We start from the raw sequence: 27,272 nt of genomic DNA, 5'->3' as shown, positions 1-27,272 counted from the left end.
TTTGCGAGATAGATTCCAGTGGAGTAAGAGAGTGTATGTGTACGCACGCACACACACGTATATATATATATATATATATATATATATATATATATATATATATATATATATATATATATATTTTTCTTATTTTTTTTTCTGATCTCATCCTCGCAAAAGGATATAGGGGGCATTGTATGTTCGGCATCTGGAATGGTTGGGGGACATTTACCATTGTCAGTTATGAATGCATTGGAAGCATAGTGTGAAGCCAGAAGATTGGCTTTTTCTGTGGGTGATGATGCAATAGAGCTATCTGGGTATGATAAGGGTGGGAATAGTTTGGGGCAGAAGTTACCCAATTGCTTTGGCGAGAGACCAAAAGGCTCGGCTGCCATTTGGACAGGCTACTAGTTTCCTGCTATTTCGAACTCTGTTTTGGAAGCATTGATTGTTTTTTTTTTTTTGCACCTATTTTGGGCTTTGGTATAAACTCTAAAAGAGGATGAGGTTCTCGATTCAGCCAGTTATGGTATGTCTGGTGTTTCATCTGTACAGCCTTGGCACATCTCTTGGAGAACCAGGGTTTAGTTAGGGAATGGCAGTTCAGAATATGTACTGTGTGGAATGTATGTTTCCATGCCAGTGAGGATTACTTTGATAATAATATTACCAAATGTATTAATGATATTGGTGAAGATTTGGATGGAGATGTTCACTTGTTTACAGATGATGCAAAGTTGGGATGAACCATGAAGAGTAGAGATGTTGTGGCCTTACAAGAAGACTGGAATAAATTGAGTGATTTGGAATGGGGATGAGAGTTCAATGTTGCAAAATGCAAGGTTTTAAAATTTGGAAAACAAAGATGGGATTCAGAATTTATTCTTGGTGAGGATATATTGTCGGAGGTGGAGGAAATAAGAGATTTGGGGTGATAATGGATAAGGATTTGAAATTTAGGGGATACATAGCCAAAATTGTGAAGACAACACAAAGGTTTCTGGGAATGATGCAGAGAAAACTGAATTGTAGAAGTAGGGAGATTCTTGTTCCATTGTGTAAGGCTTTGATTGGGCCACACATAGACTATTTTGCCCAGATTTGGTCACCTGGTTTTCAGAAGGATGATGAGATGTTGGAAAGGGTCCAGAGGCAACTGACTAAGTCAGTTTCTAACCTCTGGAATGCTGAGTATGAGGAAAGATTGAGACGATGCAACTTGCAAAGTCTGGTGGACAGGAGGAAGACGGGAGATATGATAGAGACCTACAAGTTAGTAAGGGGTTGTTATAGGATCAATGCTGGAGAGGTTCTATAGAAAATAGTGGGAGATCAGGGGAGAACCAGAGGTCATCCCTGGAAAGGATGTGAGTAGGGGAATGAGAGGCAGTTTTTTTTTTTTTTTCATGCAGAGTTGTGAATGATTGGAATACCTTGCCTGAGAGTGTGGCGTCTGCAGAGAATTTGGGTTTTTAAAAGCATGGTATGATGAGCTGTGTGTGTGTGTGTGAGAGAGAGAGAGAGAGAGAGAGAGAGAGAGAGAGAGAGAGAGAGAGAGAGAGAGAGAGAGATAAAAGGACCTCCCAGATAAGTCTTTGACTCCATGGGGTGTCTTGGGTAATAATAATAAGTTTGGTGCATATGTTTGGGTTGGAAGGCCAGAAGAAATAGTCCAACCATGGGAACATGGCATAGAAGTTGCAGAGGCTGTCCCACTTGGCACTGTTATAATCCAAACTACTCTTGTATGGGTGAGTCTGTGTAAGCATTGTTGCATGGAGGAGGAGATAAGCACCAGATTGCAGTCAGAATTACCCAGGGGGCTCACTACTTTCACTGTGTATTTGGAGAGGTCATTGGTTAGGAAGAGATCTAGGGTGTCTGGGGAGTGGTTGGGTTATCTGGTATTCTGGTTGGCATCTGAACAAGTTGTGTAAGGTTGTTAATGATGGCAAATGTTTCAGTATCTCTGCCTGCAAGATCTGTACAACTGGAAGAGGAAAGCCAGCTATTGTTGTGGACATTAAAATCTCCTAGGAGGATAGTTTCCTAGGATAATTTCGCTATTGGGAAAGTGGGATTGTAGGAAATCAATTTTTAAGGAGAGGAAATTAAAGAGCTCAGAGTGGTTAGTTGCGTTGGGAGAGCAATAGAGACAGCAAATGAATTTGACTGAGTGGGGAAGGGATATTGTCAACCAAAGAAGGTCAAGGTTGGGAGCTCTCTGGCAAGGTATGTCAGAGCAGATGTATGCACAGACACCACCCTTGGGACAAAAGTTGTTAAAGAGCAAGTAGTTTAGAAGGTAGAGATAAATAGTGCTGGGGAAGGTGAGATTTGAGATTCTGTCAGAAAGAGTAGGTGGGGTTTGGTAGATTTAAGGTGTTAGTGGACAGGGCCGGTGGATGCAGGCATACAGAGCATGCGGGCGCCGCTATGATGGGGGTGCTGACGCCAGGGAACAGTTCATAAGTTAATTTTTAAGAAACAAAATTTTTATCATAAAAACAAAATAATTCTTAGAATGATCAATATTAAAATAAATGAGGCCGTATACACTGAATAAAAATTTAAAAAAAAAAAAAAAAATGTATATTGCCGCCTTTTTGATCAACCGGCTGTTTACAATTTTGCAGCTAGAGCAGGCAAAATGCTTGCCTGCAGAATGTTGTGTCTACTGCAGTCTATCTAAAGTGAAACGGTGAACAGTTTTTATGCGCAGAAACGAATTTTCATACAAAACATTTGTTGCTAGTTAACCAGTCATATGGTACGCATCTCAGTAGGCTACTGACAGGAGAGCAGTGCGGACTATTATTTCGTCTCTGTGTCATGTTGTGTAATAATTTCTTGTGAGTATAAAATAGAAATGGAATCAGAAATTTAAAAAAAAAAGTTATCCGGTGCACAAAATCATAAGCATCATGCTGCGAAAGAAGCACATATTAAGAAACAAACCGGGACTCTTAATAAATTTGTTAAAATCTTAAAATATTCTGATGCAGATTGTAACCAACTCGATATATCAGAAATCAGAGTTGACGAACCGCACACATCATCCAGTTTGAATGAATTACTTGTTCAACTATTACAACTGTTGAACAAGATGCAGGATTTAAGTGAACAGTTAGGAGAAGATTTAGTTGTAGTTGACACGAAACTAACACATTGTTAGTCTCTGAATTTAGAAGATCCAGGTGAACGGCGAAATATTGATGAAAAATTATGAGTTGTTTTAATTGAAATGGGGCCTGTTCAAAATAAAAATATAATATATCCCAGAGATACATAGGGTCGTAAATTTGGTGACACGTATTATAATAGAAAAATGGGAGCTCGTGCCAAGAACATGGCTCATTTATTCCGAAAGTTTAAATTCTGTTTTTTGCTTTTGTTGCAAACTTGTCGCACCTACTGAATCAACTGAATCACCTACTGAGTCTTGTAGAAGGTTATAATGATTGGAGATATGCAAGTACAACTTTACATAGACATGAGACTAGTTTAACTCACATGAAAAGTTTCTTAAAATGGAAGGAACTTGATAAAAAAAAAAAACTACTATATGGAAAAGAAACATTGGACGAGTGTTTTTAGAACGCTTGATTGAAATTATAAAATTCGTTGGTAGCCGAAATTTAGCTTTTCGCAGATCTCTTCTTCTTCTGCAGCTTTTCCCACTTAAGTGGGGTCACTGTTTGTTATGAGTCTCCTACACACCTTCCTGTCTTGGGCTGTCACCACATCCAAGTTCTTCATCTTCAAGTCCTCTTCTACCAGCTCCCTCCATCTCTTCTTTGGCCGCCCACGCTTCCGCCTTCCTTGCACATCCATCTGCATGACCCTTCTTCCCACATATTCGTCCTCCCTCCTCATCACATGACCAAACCATCTCAACCTTGCCTCCTGTATTTTCGCTCCTAAGTTCGTAACTTTCACTGTTCCCCTGACATAGTCATTTCTCAGATGATCCTTTCTGGTCACACTGCACATCCACCTAAGCATTCTCATCTCTGCTACTTCCATCCTGCTAATGTTATTTTTTCCTCAGGGCCACAGTTTCTATAGCATATATCATAGCTGGCCTCACTACTGTCCTATAAATTTTGCCTTTCATATTGATCGGCACCCTCTTATCGCATAACACTCCAGCCATCTCCCTCCAGTTCCTCCAACCTGCTTGTATCCTGCATCCCACTTCCTTCTCAGCTCCTCCATCTTCTTCCACTGTTGAACCTAAGTATCTAAAGTCTCTCACCTTCCTGTGACATTTCCTTCCAGCTCCAGATCTGTCTCCTGGCCACCGCCCACTGCGCAACACATATACTCTGTCTTACTTCTGCTCAGTCTCATACCTCTCTCTTCCAGTACTTTTCTCCATCTTTCCAGTTTAGTTTCCGCTTCTTCTCTTGAATCTACACACAGCAAGATGTCATCTGCATACAACATTGTCTAGGGTGCATCTTCTCTCACCTCCTCTGTTACCACCTCCATCACAATATTAAACAGAAACGGACTTAATGCTGACCCTTGATGCAAGCCAACTGTTACTTGAAAACTTTCTGTCTGTCCCAAACAGGTCCGAACACTTGTCTTCACATTTCTGTACATTTCCTGCACCAACCTGACATATTTCTCCAGCACCTTCTTCTCCCTCAGACACCTCCAGACTTCTTGCCTTGGCACTCTATCGTATGCTTTCTCCAGATCAATAAATACCAGATGTAGCTCCCTTTGTTTCTCTCGATATTTTTCCATCATCTGTCGTAACCCAAAGATAGCATCTGTTGTTGATCTACCAGGCATGAAGCCAAATTGTTCCTTTGCAATCTCCACCTCCTCCCTCAATCTACCATCAAGAACCCTTTCTAGGATCTTCATTGTGTGGGACATCAACTTTATTCCTCTAATTTTTACAGTCTTGTGCATCCCCTTTACCCTTGTAGATGGGAACAAGAGTACTCTCCCTCCATTCCTCGGGTATATTTTCCTGTTGGCAAACTTTCATGTACAGGTCCCACAGCAGGTAAATTCCCTCTTCCCCCAGTGCCTTCTGATAAATTATGAAAGAAATAACAGCAATTTTTTGAAATTAGTCGAACTGTTTGATCCCATTATGGAAAATCATGTTGAAGAGTCCTACAACGAAACAATGGAGTACATTGTTTGAGTAAAGACAGTCAAAATGAAATTTTGGAAACTTTAAGTAATGCAATCAGGGATACAATTTTATTATCAATTCTAAAATCTAAATATTATTCCATAATTTTAGACTGCACACCTGATGCAAGTAAAACAGACCATTATTATTCGCTTTGTTTCCTGTGACAATGGAATTGTCAAGATCAGGGAAAATGTTTTAGGTTTTGCAGATATATCAGATTCCACAGGACATGGTTTATGTGGAACAATAATGGAACAACTGGAAAAATGGAACATTCCCATTGAAGACATGCGAGGTCAAGGGTATGACAATGGAGCAAATATGGGCTCCAAAATTTGCTTTTGAACAAAAATCCTCTAGCTTTTTATGTGCCATGTGCTGCTTATACTCTAAATTTAATCAGTAATGATGCAGCCAAAGTGAATGCAGATACAATTAGTTTCTTTGCAATTATTCAAGATCTACAATTCTTTTCATTCTCTTACAAATGTTGGGCAATCCTTTTCAAGTTTGTAAAAAAAAATTAACATTGAAACAACCATCGGAAATGTGATGAGAAAGTAAAATCAATGCAATCCACCCTCTATGATATCAGTTAGGAGAAATTTATGATGCACTTTTTTGAAATTTTAATAAAAAAACTCAGCATGAAGCACAAACATTATGTGCTAAAATAAAGGACTACAAATTTATTTGCTCTCTTATAACTTGGTATGATTTACTTAACAGAATAAACCCTGTGAGTAAAATGCTTCAATACAAAAATATGAACATTACACTTGCTTTAGAATCTATCAAAAACTTAAAAATATTCTTACAAGAATATCGATCAGATACAAATTTTAAAGAAGTTCTAAGCACGGCAAAATAACTGAGTGAAGAGGTGGATGGAGAACAAAACTTTAAAACTGGTATGGAAGTTTGATGACGAAAGAAGACACGACAATTTGACTACGAGCATCATGACGAAATGCCACAATCGCCAGAAGATAAATTTAGAGTGAATGTGTTTTATATACTTCTAGACGTTGCAATGTGTTCGTTAATAGAATGTTTTGAACAACTAAAAGATATGATAATTTCAATTTCTTGTATACATTACTACAAATTAATAACGAAGATTTACGAAAAATTTGTGACGATTTAGAGATTCTCTTGAAGGACTGCGACAATAAAAATGTAAATGCAATAGAACTATATGACGAGTTATGTGCTTTCCGAGATATTTTTCAGAAGGATAATTTAAATGTTCAAAAGCCCTTTCGATATTCTTAATTTTATTGTGTCCAATAATTTATCTTTCCCTAACTTTTCAATTGCTTTAAGAATACTATTAACCTTAACTGTTAGTGTAGGGAGCGGTGAATGTTCCTTTCCAAGTTGAAATTGATTAAAACCTACTTAAGAACAAGTATGTCACAAAAAAGGCTTGTTAGTTTGGCGTTGAAAATGATATATGTGCAGAATTAGACGTTAAGACCATTATTTCTAATTTTGTGAATATGAAATCAAAAACCTTAAAATTTTAATTAAAAAATTTCAAGTATATTTATGTAATTTAATTTATTTTCTGTTATTCTGTAAAGATATTATTTTTTGAATACTTATTAAATGTTCTAATTATTTCTGAATTCTTTTATTTTCTCATCTATGTTGAGTTTCTTTTAATTTCCTAAAAGATAGTTCCACTTATAAAAATTATTACAAGTTACTAAGAATTTAGTAACTTGTAAAATAATTGAAATTAGATAGAGATTTGACTAACGAATATGACCACATTGCCACCAATTGGTGAGAGTGATCATACGGTCTTGACTTGGGAGGTGGCTTAAAGGTGTGGAATTTACAATTAAGACATGGTACATGTGGAATTATCGGGCTGGTAAGTATGACAAGCTTAGGAGCTTGATTGGTTCAGTGTCATGGCATGTAAAACTGCAAGGGCTGGATGTTGAGAGTGCATGGGAGGCGGTTAAAAAGTATCTGCAGGAGGCAATGGCTGACTGTATACCTACAGTCCGAATAATAAATCAAGTAGGGATTAAATGGATGAATAACTTGCATTTTGGGATTAAAAGATTACCAGCTGTGTACTACATAGATGGAAAGGTACTCCAAGAGATTGATGAGGCTAGGGACTTAGGGGTATTGGTAGATAAGGAGATGAAGTTCAGAGGACACATTGCTAAGGTGTCCAAGATTGCACATAGGATTACTTGGTTGTTGAGGAACACACTGACATCCAGAGATAAAGAGGTTATTATTCCCCTTTATAAAGCATTGATACTTCCACATTTGGATTACTGTGCTCAGGTCTGGTCACCTGGATTCCTTGGAGATGAGGAGGCTGTGGAGAGGGTTCAGAGAAGAGTGACCAAGTTGGTGAGTGATATAAAAAATGCTCCCTACATTGATAGATTGAGAGCTTGTGGATTGCAGAGATTGGTTGATAGGTGAAGAAGAGGGGATATGATAGAAACATTCAAATTACTAAAAGGTTTTTATAGGATTGATGCAGGGGAAATGTTTCAGCTGTGTGATAGTGATGGAAGAACAAGAGGTCATCTCTGGAAATTAAAGAAGAGTGTGGTTAACAAAGGTGTCAGAACAAGGTTTTTTGCCTGGAGGGTGGTGAATGAGTGGAATTCATTGCCTGACTTTGTTGTGAGCTCTTCAACTGTAAATGAATTCAAGAAGAGATATGACAGATATTGTTTTGCTAGCTTGGGTCTCCCACGATGAGTCTACTGACTCCATGGAGATACCCGTAATAATAATAATAATAACACCATTAAGCTTGACCTGCAAAAAAAGAAACAACTGTGGAGGGAATTTAAAGAGAAAGGTGACCTGCAGGCACATGAATGGTATAAAGCCCAGGCCAGAAGGTTAAAAAGTGTGGTATGAAAAGCAAATTATGAAAGAACATTAGCCATGCAGGCTAAAGAGAATCCCAAACAGTTTTTTCGATATATTGCAAGAAAAAATGTATACAGCAGATTGATTTTAAAGAATACCGATGGTAGGGAGGTAATCAGATCAGTTGACAAGTAGAATTATTGAGTGAGCACTTTGCAAGAGTATATCATCCAGCTAAAGAATTGTCAGTGCCTTTGACCATTTTGTTTAATTTGAGTCTCGGGTCTGGGTTAGTCCCAAGGGGGTGGAAAGAGGGGAAAATAGTTCCACTGCATAAAGGAGGTTCCAAGACTGCTGTTGAAAATTACTGGCCAATCAGCATATCAGGAATTGTTGTCAAGGTCTTGGAGAAAATAGTCAAGAGGAAAATACAAGATTAGATAGATGAAAATGGGATACTGTATGGGGGACAGCATGGTTTTGTGAAAGGTAGATCATGCCTCAGTAACTTGCTCACATACTATAACACAGTGACCGCTGAACTGGATAAGGGTAATAACAGGTTTACAGTGATTCTACTGGACCTTGCTAAAGCCTTTGATAGGATACCACATGGAATTTTAATCAGTAAACTGCAGCATATGAGAATGGATATAGGGTTGGTGAGATGGATAGAAGGGTGGTTGATGGAGAGATATCAGAGAGTGGTTTATTCAGGAGTAGAGTCAAAAAGACGGCCTGTGACTAGTGGTGTACCGCAGGGTTCTGTTCTTGGACCACTACCGCTTAATTTGTTCATTAACGATATAGGAAAGGATCTGAGAGGAACTGTGCATCTGTTTTCGGATGATGCAAAGTTCTGTAGAGCAATAGTGAATGCTCAGGATGTCAAAATTTTGCAGGATGATTTGGATAGTTTGGAGGACTGAGCTAAGGAGAATGGAAATCAATTTAATGTGGAAAAATGTAAGGTTTTGCATTTTGGGGTGAAAACATTAGCAGCAGTATATCACATTGGTGGAACTGTACTCCAGGAGATTGACAAGGCCAGGAATTTGGGAGTGTTGGTGGATAGGGAGTTGAAGTTTAGGGGACATTGCAAAAGTGGCAAAATCAGCTCGTCAAATCACTTTGTTGCTGAAAAACACTTTAACGAGCAGAGACAAACAGGCTATTATTCTTCTGTATCAAACCTTGATAAGACCCCATTTAGACTACTGTGCCGAGATATGGGTGCCAGAGTTTCTTCTTGATGGGGAGGAGGTGGAGAGGATCCAGAGACGAGGGACCAAAATAATAGCAGGACTATGGAATGAACCTTATGAGAACAGGTTGAAGATTTGTGGGCTGCAGAAATTGGTTGATAGGCAGAAAAGGGATAAATATGATCAAGACATTGAAATTACTGAAGGGTTTCTATAAGATTAATTCAGAAGATATTTTTGAGAATAGGACTGGTAGTGGGAGGACTAGGGGCCATCCATGGAAGCTTGGTAAGAGTGTGGTTAGCAAGGGTGTTAGAGCTATTAGTCATTTATCACTTGGGGAGTGATAAATGAGTGGAATAAGCTGCCAGAGTCTGTTGTGGGTGCCAGGACTATAAATGAATTCAAGGTGAAGTATGATAGATACTGTGTGAATGTTGAATAGTTGTTCTTGACATGATGTTGGGCCTCCCTCGATGAGGCTAAGGACTCCTTGGAGTTGCCCGTAATAATAATACATAGCAGCTCATATAGTACATAGCAGCTCATATAGTCTATGGTAGAACAATTATATCTCAGTCTAGAAATCTAGAACTGCAACATTAGTAACAATTGTTCATCTATCGAGTTACCAGTTATCTGGTGTGAGGTGGAGTCTATTAAGATTAGATATGTCGTAGGATGTTGCTAATAGACCAAATGGATCTGTGTACCTGTTAACAAAATGTATCACAAAGTCAACCTGACTGATGCTAAATGAATAATTATCTGAACACTGCTGGGAAGCTGTGAAATCTTATAAGAATGAAATTGAATTTGAGTTGTAAGCACTTCCTCAAGCAGCATGTAACAGAAGGAACTGTAGGTCAAAGAGTGTTAAGACCTGATCATAGTGTCTGGAGGGGCTCAGTTAAACAGGTAACTGTTCTGCATCTAATTGGTGATACTGATCATGCTGTACTAACCTGGGAAGTTCCATTCAGAAAAGGTTATATACTGAACTACAAGGCAAAAAATTATGACCAATTGAGGGGAATACTAGATTTTGTCCCATAGTATCAGTTACTGGATTGGAAGGATGTTGGCTGTGCATGAAGTAGCCCTGCTTAATCCTGTAGTTAAGTGTAAGCTAACATCATTAAGGTAAAAAATATACCTTTAGGAATGCATTTTGATGCATCAACGAGTTTGAAGAATACGTAGCATAGGAATAAAATTGATGTGAAGTCTTAAAAGAAAAAAAAAGAAAAAATATATACATAAAGATGATATTAGTTATGAAAATTATAAGGTGCAGGTCAGAAGTTACAATGACTGTATGGAAAGCAAAGTGAGCATGAAAACAAACTAGCCCTGCATGCTAAAGACACCCTAAAAGAATTCTGTCATTATGCTGTAAGTAAGAGAAAAAGTTTCTTTTACTGAATGTGGATTGTATGCAGGTGACAGATACAGATGAGTGTTCAACTAAGTCATTTTGCTAAAAGCTATCATCCTGGTGTAAGCAATATTGAGTTTAATACTATCTCTTCGATGGATGGAGAAACTGGAAGTCTATGAGGAGGTGGTGCTGCAGCTGGTACATCAACTGAATAAGAATTCAGCAGTAGGGTCTGATGAGATGTGAGCACAGATGTTTAAAGTGTTCAGCTGAACTGGCTATGCCTTTTAGTTGTATAAATTGAGTCTTAGTATAGGAAAGATTCTACAAGAATGTAAAGAATGCACGTTCATTTCATTGCACAGAGATAGTGACTGATGCATCTAACTATAGTCCTATCAATATTTATAGAGTTAAGGTATTGGAGATGTTGGTGAGAGACAGGATACAAACGTGGGTTGATAATAGTGGTATTGTTTGTGCTTCTCAGTTAAAGGATGTCATGTTTTACAAAACTTGCTTATGTACTATAACAAAGTGACGAATGTATATGCATCTCCCTCATCCAAGGAAGATGCATATAGAGTGGTATACTTAGATTTTGCAAAGGCTTGTGATAGAATGCCACACCATAAGTTGGTTACTAAACTGAAGCAGATGAGATAGATGATAGACTAATGAGTTGGATAGCTAAAGTTATCTGACAGGCATCAGCAAGTTAGTATTCCAGGAATCAGTCTTTGCTCAAATGGTTATTCAGTCTTTACGTTAATGACATTGGGAAAGATCTGACATGTGACAGCTGTTTGATGATGCAAAGATAACAAAGAATGCAGTTGACTTGCACAATGATTTGAAAAGACTGGAATTGTGAGCATGTGAAAATGGCTGTTGGTCCAACGTTAGTCAAGTTATTTACATGTCTGATGAGATATCCAGTGGTGTATTATATTGGTAGGATTATGATCAGGTTAGGCATCTTGGAGTTTTAGTAGATAGGAAGTTGAATTTCAAAAAGGTCATATAGTGAAGACTGCAAATACAACTTGCATGATAATTGGAATACTAAAATAAACATTTATATGTAAGGATAATGAAGTTTTATTTATTTGTATGGGATCCCCCCCCCCATTCCTCCACTGTCCCTCAGGAGTGGTGGAGCCCTCCTAGTGAGGGATTAAGTATTTCATGACTGTAGATCAGTGTGTGTTCATAGGCAGGTTTGCCTGTTCTGAGGAATGAAAAACCAATGTTTCCAGGTGAAAAATCTCTCCACCTCTGTATGAGACTGGCTAACTCGCCTTTAGTTGAAAAAGATCATAAAGGTTCCTCACGTCATGGATGAGAATTGAACCTTTCTAGGATAATGAAGTGATTTTGTCTCTTTACAAAACCTCGATACAATCTCACCTAGAAAACTTGTACATAGATTTGGTTTCTGAGGTAATGTAGATATGGTGGAGAGGGTGTAAATAAAAGGGTATTGAGAGGGTGTTAAAGACAAATTATACTCGACAAGAAATAGCCTTGTTTAATCCTGTACCTAAGTGTAAGCTAACAAAGTTTGTGAATGAAATATCATCACACATAAGCAATTTATATATGGAAGCTGGTGACTTCACATCAGTTGTCTCGATATCCCATAATGCAAAGCAAACTTCCTTTTGGAAGTGTGTGTGTGTGTGTGTGTGTGTGTGTAATGCAAATGCTTTATGGGAAAAATCATTATCTAGACTGGTTTCAACCTCATTGTAAGAAATGGGGGTTTTCTCCATATGCCATGTTATCCTTCATAGGGACACGTGGTGTGAGAGTGTTGGACCTGGTTATTGGTTCAGAGGATATATGCATAAGTAAGGTGTCCTCGTTACCTCCAACTGGTGAAAGCGATCTTGTGGTATTGACTTGGGCGGTTGCAAAATCTGTGGATTTCTGTTAAGAAGGGGTATATACGGAACTACAGGTTAGGCAATTATAACAAGCTTCAGAGTGAGCTTGCAGTCATCCCATGCCAGAACATATTGCAAGGGAAAGATGTTAGCAGTGCATGGGATAAAATCAGCTGGTATCTGAGGAAAGCAATATCAGATTGTGTCCCCGTGGTCAGGAAGTCAAACAAGGCAGGCGTTAGATGGATGAGCAGTAGTATCAAGCTTGATTGGCAAAAAAAGAAAATGTTATGGAGAATTTACAAGGAGAAAGGCGATCAGTACACCCATGAGCAGTACAAGGCTCAAGCTAAGAAGGTTACCAGCATACTAAGAAAAGCTAAATCAGATTATGAGAAGACCTTAGCCAAAGAGATCAAGGGTAATCCCAAAGAGTTCTTCTGCTAAGTGGCAAGTAAAAGGAAGAATGACTTCAGAAGGATAACTTTAGTGGGTGCTGATGGTATTGAGGTGACAAAATCAGATGTAATAGTCAAGTTACTGAGTGATCACTTTTCAAAAGTCTATCACCCAAGTGAGGATATCTCTGTACCTGTAGCAATAACTAATGTGAGAACTGAAGCTAAGAAATCAGAGGCATTTAATATATTGCAAAATTTAAATGCAAACACTGCTGTAGGTTTAGATGGAATATCAGCTCAGGTGTTGCATGAATGTGCAAATGAATTGTCAGCCCCTCTTACTTGGATATTTAATTTAAGTTTGAACTCTGGTATGGTCCCTAGGAAGTGGAAGTTAAGCAAAATGGTTCCTTTGCATAAGGGTGGCTCTAAAACTGCAGTAGTTAATTACAGACCAATCACCATCTCAGGAGTAGTGGTAAAAGTATTGGAAAAGTTGGTTAAAGACAAAATTCAAGAATGGGTGGATCAGGATATGATACTCTATAGAGGCCAACATGGTTTTGTTAAAAAGGTAGATCCTGCCTTAGCAGTCTATTAACTTTTCATAATAGAATGACATCTGAGTTGGACAAAGGAACTGGCTACACAGTGGTACTTCTGGATTTTGCTAAGGCTTTTGACAGGATACCCCATGGAACACTGTTACGCAAATTGGAGCAGATGGGAATGGATACTAAATTGGTGATATGAATAGGAGAATGGCTCAGGGAGAGATACCAAAACATGGTGTATGGGGGAGCAGAGTTCAAGATGAGGCAGGTGACCAGTGGTGTGACTCAGGGCTCTGTGCTTGGGCCATTGTTGTTTAATTTGTATATAAATGATATAGGAAATGGCTTAAAGGGAGATATTCAGTTGTTTGCTGATGATGCAAAGTTGGGTAGTGCAATAAAAAATCAAGCTGATGTCGGAAGTTTGCACGACGATTTAAATAAGCTGGTATAATGGGCAAAAAGGTAATGGATGTCAGTTCAATGTGGAAAAGTGTAAAGTTATGTATTTTGGGATTAAAAGATTACCAGCTGTGTACTATATTGATGGAACAGTACTCTAAGAGATTGATGAGGCTAGGGACTTAGGGGTGTTGGTAGATAGGAAGATGAAGTTCAGGGGACACATTGCTAAGGTGTCCAAGATTGCACATAGGATTATGTTAGATCCTAAATGAAGGAATCTTGGAAAGAAATCATTCATTTGGAATCTAACATATAAAACTTGTTGACAAAGAGAAATACCTGCACATCAGCTGTAATTAAAAGTGAAACCTCTTCGCTTTATGTAAAATTTATATTCTTTATTTCAAGTGCCTTATATTTAAGCTGATGTGATTATATTAAGATTTCATTTTTAAGTATGTCTAAAAAGAGAGATAATCTGATTTAAATTTAAGCCTCACTTAAGCTATGTAAAATTTACTACGAGTCATCTAAAAGTTGCTAAGTAATAATTCCTGGAAGGCATAAAGCTACACGTGTATAGCGTAACGCTGGCAGCTATAGCTTACTCGGAAAATTACATTGCCACGTATTCTGTGAATCCAAGTATAACAGCGTCATAAAAGGGAAGGATGAACCCAAAGGGGTGAAAAGATAAGGGCCGTGTGCAAAAAGGTGGACTGAGAAAAGAAGGCACTCTATAGAAGAATATAAGGGGTTGAGCCCGTATCGGAAGACTCTCTTGTCGTAACGTTTTCCTGTTTTGATGGCTTGGAAGTTAGTGGGAAGTTTCGCAAAAAAAGGGGGGGGTGAAGTCTGTGATAAGATGTCGGACTGAGAGCGTTCTTAAAATGAAGTAGGATTCTATGCAAAGCTGAAGGCAAAAATTCCAGTACTAGCAGAATCAAGCTGTCAAGTTGTTCCTGAAAAGCAAAAGATTTGAGTCCGTTTTTGGCAGAAGGAATGAAGATAGCATAACCCCTAAGTTGGCGTAAGGACAGCCAAATAGATGAGAAGTATCCAGGCATACACGTGGTGCTGAACGACACGGAAAAGGCTCGGTAAGGTGCAATTACTCTATTTTGTGTGAAAGTTCATTAGAAGAGAGAAGACTGTTTATGAATATGAAATTAAGAACTGTATTCTAAAGAACTCTGTGGACGGTCTCAAATTAGAAAGTTAACCTCCTTTGAGAGTAAGAAGAATTGTTTGGAAGAGATCTTTTGTAAATTTTGTATGCGATAGGATTAACTTCATGCGATAAGAATAGTAGAATTTAGTATCTCAGTAATATTAGAATGTTTGTTAGTTTTCTCTTACGAGTAATACTATTGAAAGGAATTTAGTTTAACTTCATTTGCTATCTATATCCCAATGTGCAGTTACTGTGTTTAGTATGCCTTATAAGATTTAATTAGTTTAGAATGTGTTAATCTCTTAGTTCGAGTTTATTTAGTATTGAGCATAATTGAGTATGAATTTTGTATTGTGTTTTAGATATTCCAATAAATATGTCATATTTACCTGAACCTGAGTCAGTCATGCCTGATTACGATTCCAACTTACCACTTATAAAAATAGAATCTATTTTGGTGGGAAGGATTTAGAGAGTGAATATAATAGATTTAGGTCACAACTGCAATAATCTGAATCTATATGGCAGTTTAAATAAAGTATTGTGTAAGAAAGCTAAGAATCTAGTATTGTCTCCCTGAGTAAGGATCTTTTCTACTATAGGATACTGGCTGGTGCAGCAAAATATAAATTTGCCAGTATCTGAAAAGGAAACAATCTTAGATATAAGAATAAGATAAAAGTAAAAGAATAAATCACAAAAGATAAATATTTAACAAAAGAGCAGTCAGTAGGATTAATTGAATAAGGTTTTTAAATGAGAAACAAAACTAATCAAGTAATGAATAAATTAAGTAATGAATAAATAATAAACAAAATAAAATAAGTAAAACAACTTTCTAACAATTACTTGGTTATTGAGGAACACACTGACATCCAGAGATAAAGAGGTTATTATTCCCCTTTATAAAGCGTTGATACTTTTTTATTATTATTCCTGATACCTCCAAGGAGTCCGAAGACTCATCGTGGGAGGACATCTACAATTCTCTCTACACCTAACCTCTACTACGAATCATCTCCATCAACGCCATCTACCGCCCACTTCCAACACCACCACAACTAGTAATTTTTGTCTGTAAATTGCGTGTGTTCTGATGGGCCGATTTGTATGTATGCGGGATGAAAAACCCGAGTTTCCGGGAGAAAAAACCCTGCTACCTCCATATGAGATCGGCTAACTCACCTTCGATTGAAATCGACCAGATAAAGATTCCTCCCGTCGCGACGAGAATCGAAATTAGGCCTATTCCAATCGAAGGGCGCAATGTACCGTCGTTCTTCCAATTGCGCTACGGAGGCGCTACTTCCACATTTGGATTACTGTGCTCAGGTCTGGTAACCTGGATACCTTGGAGATGAGGAGGCTGTGGAGAGGGTTCAGAGAAGAGTGACTAAGTTGGTGAGTGATGTACAAAATGCTCCTTACATTGATAGATTGAGAGCTTGTGGATTGTAGAGGTTGGATGATAGAAACATTTAAATTATTGAAAGGTTTTTATAGGATTGATGCAGGGGAAATGTTTCAGCTGTGTCATAGTGATGGAAGAACAAGAGGTCATCCCCGGAAATTAAAGAGTGTGGTTAACAAGGTGTTAGAACAAGGTTTTTTGCCTGGAGGGTGGTGAATGAGTGGAATTCATTGCCTGACTTAGTTGTGAGCTCTTCGTCTGTAAATTAATTCAAGAAGAGATGACAGATATTGTTTTGCTAGTTTGGGTCTCCTGCGATGAGTCTGACTCCATGGAGATACCCATAATAATAATATCAATAACTTCAATAAGTAGCCCAAGGGATCATTCTGATTAATTCTCAATCACTTCAAGATTCTCAGTGGTTCCACTGAGTGACAGGCAAAAAACCTACCACTCACCGAGCAAAACATCCTAGATGTTTTGCTCAGTGGGTGGTAGGTTTTTGATCTACTACATCACAGTTTCTACTGATGGTCTTGATACAGCCCCAATAAAGGGCTCTGATCAAGACCATCAGTAGAAACTATGCCACAAGCAAACATCCATTGGAATGTGGTAATCAAGACCACTTCAGCAGAAAACCACATCAATAAAAAAAAACTGCATCTATAGTCAGTAAGAGCCCACCAAGGTTGAATTAATGCAAAAGTCTTACATTTTCCATATACAAGTAATAAAAAGATGTATTACTTTCATTAAAATAAAATACTCTGGAGATCAGAAAGAGTAATAGAAAGACTTCACTTGTCTACAAAGTAATTTATATGACAAGAAGTTACATTCTTGTTTAATTCTTTATCTGAGTGTAACCAAAAAAAAAAAATTATGCATGAATTATCTTCACAACTTGGTTATTTGTATATAGAAGCTTGTCTTCTGCATTAGTTCAGGATCTGGCTCCCACTAATGAGACCTTACTAAATGTCTAAACCAGTCTAGGTAGTGACTCCCATAATGCATAGCAATATGGAAGCAATATTTCATAATTTGCATTATGAAATACTGAGGCAATTGATGTGAATTCAGCCTCTATATACAAGTAGCCTAGTCATGAGGATACTTCATGTGTGAACTACTTGCTTACATTTGAGTAAAGGATTAAACAATTTTTATCAAGTATAATTTACTTTGTAACCAAGTGGAAAAAAGCTGATGTTAAAACCGTGAAATGTAAATGATAAGAATAGAATTTGTGTTAATGGCCACATTTCACATCCATATGTTGTTACAGGTCTTATAATTGTTTTTTAAAGTTTTATTTTAGAATTACAATTAAGAATCTTATTACTCATCAACTTTCTATAAATATAACAACACTTATTTCCAGCCATGATTCTACCATTAATTTCTTGGGATATATTATTAGTTATTAATGAACCTAAATATTTAAAAAATTATCTACAACTTCAAAACTGTATTCACCAAATTATATCTTGTAACATTTTTATTTGTCTTTCCACATTGCATATATTTAGTCTTCTGTTCATTAATTTGTAATCTAACTTCATTAGCATTTCTATTAAGCTCTTCAAATTTCTCTTATAGATCAAATGTCTCCTGCAAATTATTGCTATATCATCTACATATGCACATAATTTTTATTAATAAATCCTCTCATATTTAACTTTATTAATGCTTCAAGTACCAAATTAAATAAACTCGTTGAAAGTACATCTTGTCTTATTTCACAGTTTATTTCAAAGGGGTCCATTAATTCCCCTTATATTTTAACTACTGATTTGGATCAGTCTAATGTAATTTTAATTAATCTAATTAGTTTTCCTGATATTCCCAGTGTTTAAGCTATGTATTATTTCTTGTCTAATTTATCAAATGCTTGTTGAAAATCAATATATAAATAATGAAGTTCCATACCATATTCTAAACATTTTTATATACATTTTGTAGCAGAAATATATTAATCAATTATGGATCTTTTATTTCTGAAACCACACCTGATATTCTATTATTGTTTCTATATATGGTTCTAATCTTTTATATATCATACTTGATAAAATTTTGTATGTCACATTCAATAATGTAATTCCTTATTAGGTTGGATTATTCCAATTTTCTAATTATTTGGCATTTTTTTCTTCTTTCCATAAGATTTCACCTATATTCTTTATAATTTCTCCTCTTATCCTATCTACTCTTGGTGCTTGAAAACTTTTAATTTCCAAGGATGCCCTCTTGTCCTTTTCCCACTCTCCATAAATTGAAAAATTCCATCAATTGAAATCCTGTATGACCCTTTCAGAAGGTTGCAAGTCTCAATCACATCACTTGTTTCTCTGGTTTGCTAGTGTCTGCAGTCTACAAATTCTCAATCTATCTTTATAATCAGTAGACAACAATCCTGATATCAATTATCAGGATTGTGGGACTCCTTTGCACTCTCCAATATATCAAAATCACAATGAAAACCAGGAGACCTGACCTGTGTACAACAGTCCAAGTGAGGTCTTATCAAGGTTGGAAAAAAAAGAGGCAAAATGATATCCTTATCTTTACATGTAAAAGTTTGTTTCAGCATTGTTATTATCTTTTGAGTTTTATTTGCAATCTTTGCTACATGGCCTCTGAACTTCATATCTCCTAACACTCCAAGATCCCTAGCCTCATCAGTTTCTTCAAGCATAATCCCACCAATATAATACAACATTGGATACCGAATCATGCCAAAGTGAATGACCTTACATTTCCTGACATCCATTCTCTCCACGTCCACAATTCCAACCTATTCAAATCATTCTGCAAGTACTGCATATCAGCAGCATTCCTGATTACCCTATCTATCTTTGCATCATCAGCAAATAGCTGTATGTCACTTATCAAATCCTTCTCAATATCATTAATGTACAGACTGAATAACAGTGGACCAAGCACTGATCCTTGTGGTACACCACTGGTTACCTTAAATCTTGCAAACTCGCATTCCCCATATATCACTTTTTGATATGTTAGTGAGCCATCCTCTTATCTGCTAATATTCTAGAATCCAAACCCCATATTCTCCAATATATGCAACAATCTATCATGCCGTATTCTGTCAAAAGCCTTAAAAAAATCCAGAAATATTATGGTGTATCCATTTCTCTTGTCTAGTTCAATGGTAACATTGTTATAGACCGTGAACAAGTTGCTAAAACATGACCTTCCCTTCGTAAACCCATGTTGCTCATTGCAAAGTAGAAATTCACTGTCCACCCATTTCTGAATGCGAGCCCTAACCATTTTTCCAAAATCTTCACCAACACCACTCCTGAGATACTAATTGGTTGATAGTTGGATACATTGGTCTTTGAACCACCCTTATGCAATGGAATTACCATATATTCTTTCCATTCCTCTGGAATCTTCCCTGTTCTCAGACTCATTAAACAACCTTGTTCAAGGAATAGGCAGTTCAGCTGAACACTCTTAGCACATGTGCTGATATCCCACCAGTCCCTATTGCTGAATTCTTATTGGAGCTGTTGCACAAACTGAATATCTCCTCTTCATATACCTCAGTTTCATTTTCTGAAGAGGTAGCAGCGAGCTAAATGTTGCATACACCAGGTGGATAGCTTTTAATTTCACTCATTAGTTGAACAATCTCTTCTGCATCTGTAACCCTCATGTCATCTGCATTTAGAAGAGTTTTTTTTTTACTTGCAGCACATACAGAATTCTTGTAGATTGTCTTTAGCACACAGAGCCAGTTTCTTTTCATACTTGCTTTGCTTTCCGTTTCCATGACAAAGCCGATTCCCATCATTAACACAGTTATATAACATTGTTGCTCTTACACTCACATTCTCACCATTCTTCCCTTTATAATTTAGTTTTCCTAACTCTGTGTTAAGTTTCATACCAGTTATTAGTTTTTCTAGGCTCCTGATACCAAACTCATTCAGGTGTAGGCCATCTCTCTTATACAAATCCAATCTTCCCTCATACTTGCTCCACACATCCAAAAACTCACATCCGTTCCTTCTACACAGCCTACACATTGAATCGTTTGCCATCATAACCCTTGTTCTTAATTTATTTTTTATGATATTGAGGTAAAATACTGACGATTCTCACTCTTCATTCTCGACTCTTCCAACAACCCTTTCATGTCCTCTCTCATACTGAACTTATTGCTAGTTAAGTCATTAGTACCTACTACAATTATAATTTTGTTTACTTTTCTGTTTTTGAATTGCTTCCTTTACATTCTTAATTTTCACTTCAGGAAAAATTGAAGTTATAACTTACTCATCAATAGCAAGTTTTATTATAGAGTCACAATACCAAATAACTTCTTTCTTTTTACAAACAACGTCACTTACTTGATTTCTGTTACTTCCTGACTTACCTGTTTCCATGCTTTGTTGTTTCACTGCTTAATTTTCTTTTTGTTCCTATGCTCATTTAAACACCTCTACTTTTTCTAATTCCCACATCATCTCTCTGATGATCTGCTTTAATTTTGCTATTTTGGAGGTTAATTCATATTCATTAACCTCCTCCACATCTCCAATAACCTCATTAGCAGGGCTAGCCTTCTTGTTCTCACCAATGGCACTCTTTTTAGCATTACTTTTATTTTTTTTTATCATGTTATATATATATTATATTAAAAATAATATAATACGTAGATAATGTGCATATGGTAATTATCTAAAATCTACTAGTTTTAAGGCATGCAAAATCTAATTGCCTATTTTAAATGTTGTATTACAATGAAGTTATGGTATGAAAGAAATTTTACAGTGCAGGAATGTTTTTTTTTAAATGGTAATCCCAACAGTACTTCAGTATCAGGGACTGGCAAAGTTGAAAAGAGAAAGAAAAAGACTGCTTATTATCAATGCACTTTAAGACCTGCAGATCGTTCTCTTTAGGATATAATACAAAAGTAGACTGTTACAAAAGATAACAGCACAGAATGATTATTATTATAAAAACGTCCATGGAGTCAAAGACTCATCGTGGGAGGTCCACTGCTATACACACACAGTTTATCATACTGTGCCTTAAACATATTCACTGTCTCTGCACACACCACACTCTCAGGCAAAGCATTCCAATCACTCACCACTCTCCATGCAAAAACCTGCTCCTCACTCCCTTGCTCACACCCTCCTTATACAGCTTCCAGGAATGACCTCGTTCTCCTGCTATCTTCACCCATTCTGCACAAAACCTCCCTGACATTAATCTGGTAATAACCTCTTAACAGCTTATATGTCTCAATCATATCCCCCCCTCTTCCTTCTATTGACCAATTTCTGCAAATTGCATTTTGTCAATCTGTCTTCATACTCTACATTCCAGAGACCAGAAACCACCTTAGTCAATTGCCTCTGAACTTTTTCCAATGCAATTTCATCTTTTTGAAAACCAGGTGACCAGATCTGTGCACAGTAATCCATATGTGGCCTGATCAAAGCCTTATACAAAAAGGAACCGTAACATCCTTACTTCTACAAGTCGATGTCCTCCACATCATTCCCATTATCCGCTGTGTTGTATTCACTATTTTAGTAACAGTTCCCCGAAATTTTAGTCCTTGTCTACAATCACTCCCAGATCTCTCATTTCCTCTACCTCTTCCAAGATATTTGCATCGATTGCGTACTTTACATCCCATCTCTGCTTCCCAAATTTCAAAACCTTACACTTTGAAACATTGAATTGACATCAACACTTATTTACCCATTCAGCCAGTGTATTCAAGTCCTCTTGCATAGCTACAGCATCCACACTACTCCTGATAGCTCTCCCCAACTTTGCATCATCTGCAAACAACTGCACATCACCATTCAGACCTCTCCAGATAAACAGCAATGGACCCAAAATGGACCCTTGAGGTACACCACTAGTAACTTTCCTCTTCTGGGATATTGCTCCTCCATAGACAACTCGCTGATACTTATCAGACAGCCAATCTCCAATCCAGCGAACCAATCTACTGTTCAGCCCCATCCGTTCCAATTTAATTACCAGCTTGTCATGTGGCAATTTATCAAACGCCTTTGCAAAATCTAAATATACCACTGTATACGCAACACCCTTATCCAACACATCACTTTATTATAAAAAGTAAGCAGGTTGCTAAAGCATGATCTTCCTTTAGTAAATCCATGCTGGCCGCCAAAGAATATTTTTCTGCTGTCAACTAAATTCCAAATCTTATTCCTAACTAACTTCTCTAATACCTTGACCACAACTCCAGACACAGACTGGTCTATAATTCAAAGCCTTACTCTTATCACCTCCCTTAAGAATTGGAACAATTTTACCCTCTTTCCACTCTTTTGGAACTTGACCCAGTGGGAGACTCATGTTGTAAAGATATACAAAAGATGTTAACTATTTGGCACATTCCCTCAAGACATGTGGTGAAATAGCATCAAGTCTATTCAATTCCTCATATACCTCCTGTTCACTTACAGTTCCTCCTTTCAAATTCTGCATGATGCCACATTCACAAGAACGAAATACCTTTAGAAATTGCTCACTAAATATCTCAACTATATCCTCCGCAGCGGTTATCATTCCTCCGTTTTCACCAATCAATCCCATCCTATCCTACCATAATCATTCTTTCTTCTACTGGCGACATATCGAAAAAACTCCTTAGGATTTTTTTTTGGCCGCTTTAGCTAACTGCATTTTTGCTACCCTTATCAAGCTAGTCACCTTCCTCGTCTGCTCTTTGTACTTCTCATGCAACTGGTTGTTATAAATACTCATTTTGTGTTTCTTCCATAATACCTTCTTCTTCCAGATTGCATACTTTATCTCTTGATTCATCCATTTTACACCCACTCTATTTACCCTCTTGACCCTTGGAATACACTCTGATATTGCCTCCACCAAATAGTTCTTGAGTATGGCTCAAGCAGCATTGGTATCCTTTCCATCCAGTTCCTCTTTATTATCGCAAGCTGTTTCCGGAGCTTTTCGTAATTACTAGTCTTAAAATTCCACATATATCCCTTTCTAACAGACATCCTCGAATGACTGGTCACCCTGCATGTGATCACCTCGTGGTCACTCTCACCAACTGGTGGAAGATTTGACACTTCATTTATAATAACATCATCTGATGAGATGATCAAATCCAATATTCTTGATCCTTGTGTACCCTCTGTTACGTGCTGCCTAAGGTAATTATCTTTCAAAAACTCCAAAAATTAATTTTCTTTACCCCAGATGCAGTTTCTTGCTTCCAGTCTATATTATCATAATTAAAGTCGCCCATAATGTTAACTCGTTTCTTGCTAGCTAGCTAGCAGGAATAAATTAACTACTTTTACACAATAGATAAAGAAGAATACTTAAATAACAAATAGTATGAGTAGTTTGTTTAAAGTGAAGAACTATGCAGATATGAACAATGAAGAGAATGTATTAGCCCTGTCAGCTGCATCTATTTTTAGTCAGGGTAAATTTTCTGGAAGGAAAACCTGCCTCATTCCTGATTGAGTGGCTCCTCTTCAGTTCTTTTGGAGGATTGGCAGAATCCAGGTATATGCAACGATAAAGGGCATGTATCTTGCAAGGTGATACAAGAGCACTTTATATTTCAGTAAGAACAATAAAAAAATATAAATTAACAAATTTCAGTCTTACTCAGAGCTAGCATAAGAAGCACAAGGTATACACTGAGTATAACCAGCAACTGGAATTTAGGCAACCGTGCTTATACTACCGAATCTCTCCTATGCTACTGTCAAAAAAATCTACTGGGGCATCACAACAATAATGCAATTGTAACAAGAGCAGCAATGTATGCAGAGTTAGTGTTATTTTTTATTCCCAGTGGCAGCTCGTGGCTTGAAATCGTGGGGGCGCTGCAAGTTTCGAAATATACACACACGCTAAGTACAGTGTGTACGTGTTTGGATAAAATATCAAAATTATGGTAAAAATTAAAAAAAAAAAATTAAACATGAAAAAATATTGTTTATTATCGATAAAATTATACAGTTTAGTATAATTCAAAATTACTTAAAAATAAAATCCATTCCTTTAATTACAATTAAAGGAATGGATTTACAATTTAAATTGCAAGGTCCAAATATTTAAAGAGACGGAGTAAACACGATAAGCACTACGAACACTCTACTACTGGCGCAAACTGCATATAAACAACAGTGGAACTGCGAGACGGACAATGATGCATTATGCTAATAGCTCGCATCTCACTATGACGTGTATATGCTTGCGCGCGTAGCAATATGACACTGTAATAAACACAGTGCTGCTAGCGTCCTTCGCCCTCCTAAGTGCTACAAGATGGATTTTTATTATTTTTTTTTATAAAAAATAAGAGAATTGTATAGGATTGCTGATGATAAAATTAAATATTACAAGCAAATATAAATAAATTAATAAATATATATTTATATATCGAGAAAAATTGGGGGTGCTGCAGTTACGTAGTACCTATGCACGAGCCGCCCCTGATTGTTCCAATCTTTAATAGGTGGAAACTGATATTTATTGCAACAAAACAAGAAAAATTATTCAAATTAAGTGGCTATTGAATGCAACATTATTTCAAAGCCGAAAAGATATTAAAATCCCTGATGTAATTTTCCATTAATGAAGTTTGTCATGAAGTTATGCGTATAATGGGCAGAAGTATATAAAAAAAAAAAAAAAAGCGCTGTAGATACGAAACATTTCTAAATGGTTTTCGTAACAAATGTGATCAGATTTATAGAAAAAAGAAAGAAAAAAAAACATAGGCAGTAACCGTTGCCTCATTGTACTCGATAGTCGTACGGCATAAAAACAAATAATTTCTGTTATAATATTACATTTTGCAAATCAGGTGGCTATTGTTGCGGGCTTTACGGCATGTATGACATACGATGAAAAAAAAAAAAAAAAGCGAAAGCAGAAATATAGACTATTATTTTAATGACTAATATAGCCTACTTTCGAAGCATGAAATATAGACGCATGGTTTATCTGTTACTTTAACACTTAAAAAAAATAAGAGATAAAAATCAGGGCACTATACTTAATATACAGATATCGTTGTGGGAAAAACTAGCTTTCCTGTTGTTGCTAAGTACATGCTATATCCGATTAAAATAAGAGACCTGGTTTTACTTACTAATCATGCTTAACACTTATATATCTGCAGATGACTAGTGTTTTCTGTAATAAGTTCGGGCGAAACCGAAAAATAAGATTTTTTTTTTTTTGTTTAACTATATAGAACATAAAATTATAAACATAAAATTATAGAACACAATTATAAACGCATACCTCTACAAAAAAAGAAGAAAGGTTGATACACACATCACATTTATAAAACAATCAAAATTTCTATGGATAATTTATACAAATACTCACGTCTTTTTAAATGGATAGCGCAAATTCCTACGGCTTCTTATCGAAGCTTGGCATGTACACAATTATTTGATGTTATATCATGGAACCAGAAACAGGAAGCATAACACGCCCTCTAACAAAAGAAGGCTTTGATATCAAATAGCCCTGCATGCTAGTCAAAAAAAAAAAAAAAGTTCTTTTCCAAGGTTAACAGATCACGACAGTAATTTCCATTTGATGTTTAATGAAGCTACATCATTCAGTTTTATTTAAATTCCCGGTATATATATATATATATATATATAAAGGCTTAATGACTATTACCGAGAGAAAAGATGACAAGATATATTTAAAAAAGATACTACTAGTTTACTAGTTTCGTTACATGAACATCCTCAGGTATCACAATCAAAGAAGTATATAAAAAATTACAGAGACTTAAAATTGTACTAACAGAACAAGTATAAAAAACAGTAGCGTGTTTGAAAAAAATGCAAGCATGAGTTCCAAACAAACGAATACTACGCGCTGTCGCGAGTGCGCCAGTACTGAACAGAAGCAACGTGTGCGTCAGAGAGATTGTAACTCAGGCTGTTGTTGATATGAGAGGAATCTAGAGAAATTTCCCTAGATTCAACAATCTTTCCTTCGAGTTCATCGTAGCACACATGGATGTTAGCAGTTTGAGTCCAGTTTACAATGTGCTGGCGGCCTTTGTCTGAGTTAGCTGAAAAGAGAACATGGCTAGAGAGAGCGCTAGCTCTAGTCCTGTTATAGGAGATATCTCTACGGTGTTCATCCAAACGTAGAAGGATGGATTTAGCAGTCTGTCCATAGTATGGCTTTCCGCAATCACACAAAATCTTGTACACTCCTGGAAACTGAGTAGGAAGATGTTTCTGTTTATGTTTGCTAAGTAATGAACGAAGTTTTGGAAGCGTAGTGAAGCACGTTTTGAAGTTGAATTTCTTGAGAATCTTGGCTAGTTTTGGTGAAAGAGAGCTGATGTAAGGCAAGGAGATCAAGGCTCTTGGGGAAGAGGGATCTTCAGAAGTAGTTGAGTGCCTGGGGGAAAGAAATTTGTCAATTTTCTTTGGAGAGAAACCATTGTTAATAAACGTTTTTTTAAGAAAACGGAGTTCATTTTCAATTTCTGTTTCTTCTGTAAGTAATGATTTGGCTCGGTGGGCTAAAGTGGAAATAATACCACATTTTTGTGGGGGATAGTGATGGGAGGAAGCATGAAGATATCTGTCAGTATGAATAGGCTTTCTAAAAATTGAGATTTTAATGCTCTCAGCACATCTGGTAAGTTTGAGGTCTAAAAAGGGAAGGCAGTCATCTGATTCCAGTTCGAAGGTGAAAGAGATTTTTTCATGGCACTTGTTTAGGTGGTCTAAAAATAAATAGAGGTTATTGACATCGTCTTCCCAGATGAGGATAATATCATCAAT

General features: G+C 36.8%; 1 protein-coding gene across 1 annotated transcript in view; it reads right to left on the bottom strand.

Moving 5' to 3' along the window:
* Positions 1–25,932, bottom strand: part of Tbcb (tubulin-binding cofactor B) — a 49,638-nt gene extending 23,706 nt beyond the window's left edge. Inside the window, exon 1 of the mRNA XM_090400644.1 lies at positions 25,840–25,932. The gene's annotated coding sequence lies outside the window, so the exon portion shown is untranslated. The remainder of the gene's footprint in view (positions 1–25,839) is intronic.
* Between the last annotated feature and the right edge of the window lie 1,340 nt (positions 25,933–27,272).

Source organism: Typopeltis vanoorti, chromosome 11 (assembly GCF_054136105.1).
Source record: "Typopeltis vanoorti isolate ZY-2024b chromosome 11, IOZ_Tvanoo_1.0, whole genome shotgun sequence".
NCBI classification, from domain to species: domain Eukaryota; kingdom Metazoa; phylum Arthropoda; class Arachnida; order Uropygi; family Thelyphonidae; genus Typopeltis; species Typopeltis vanoorti.
This window is presented reverse-complemented; position numbering and strand designations above follow the sequence as displayed.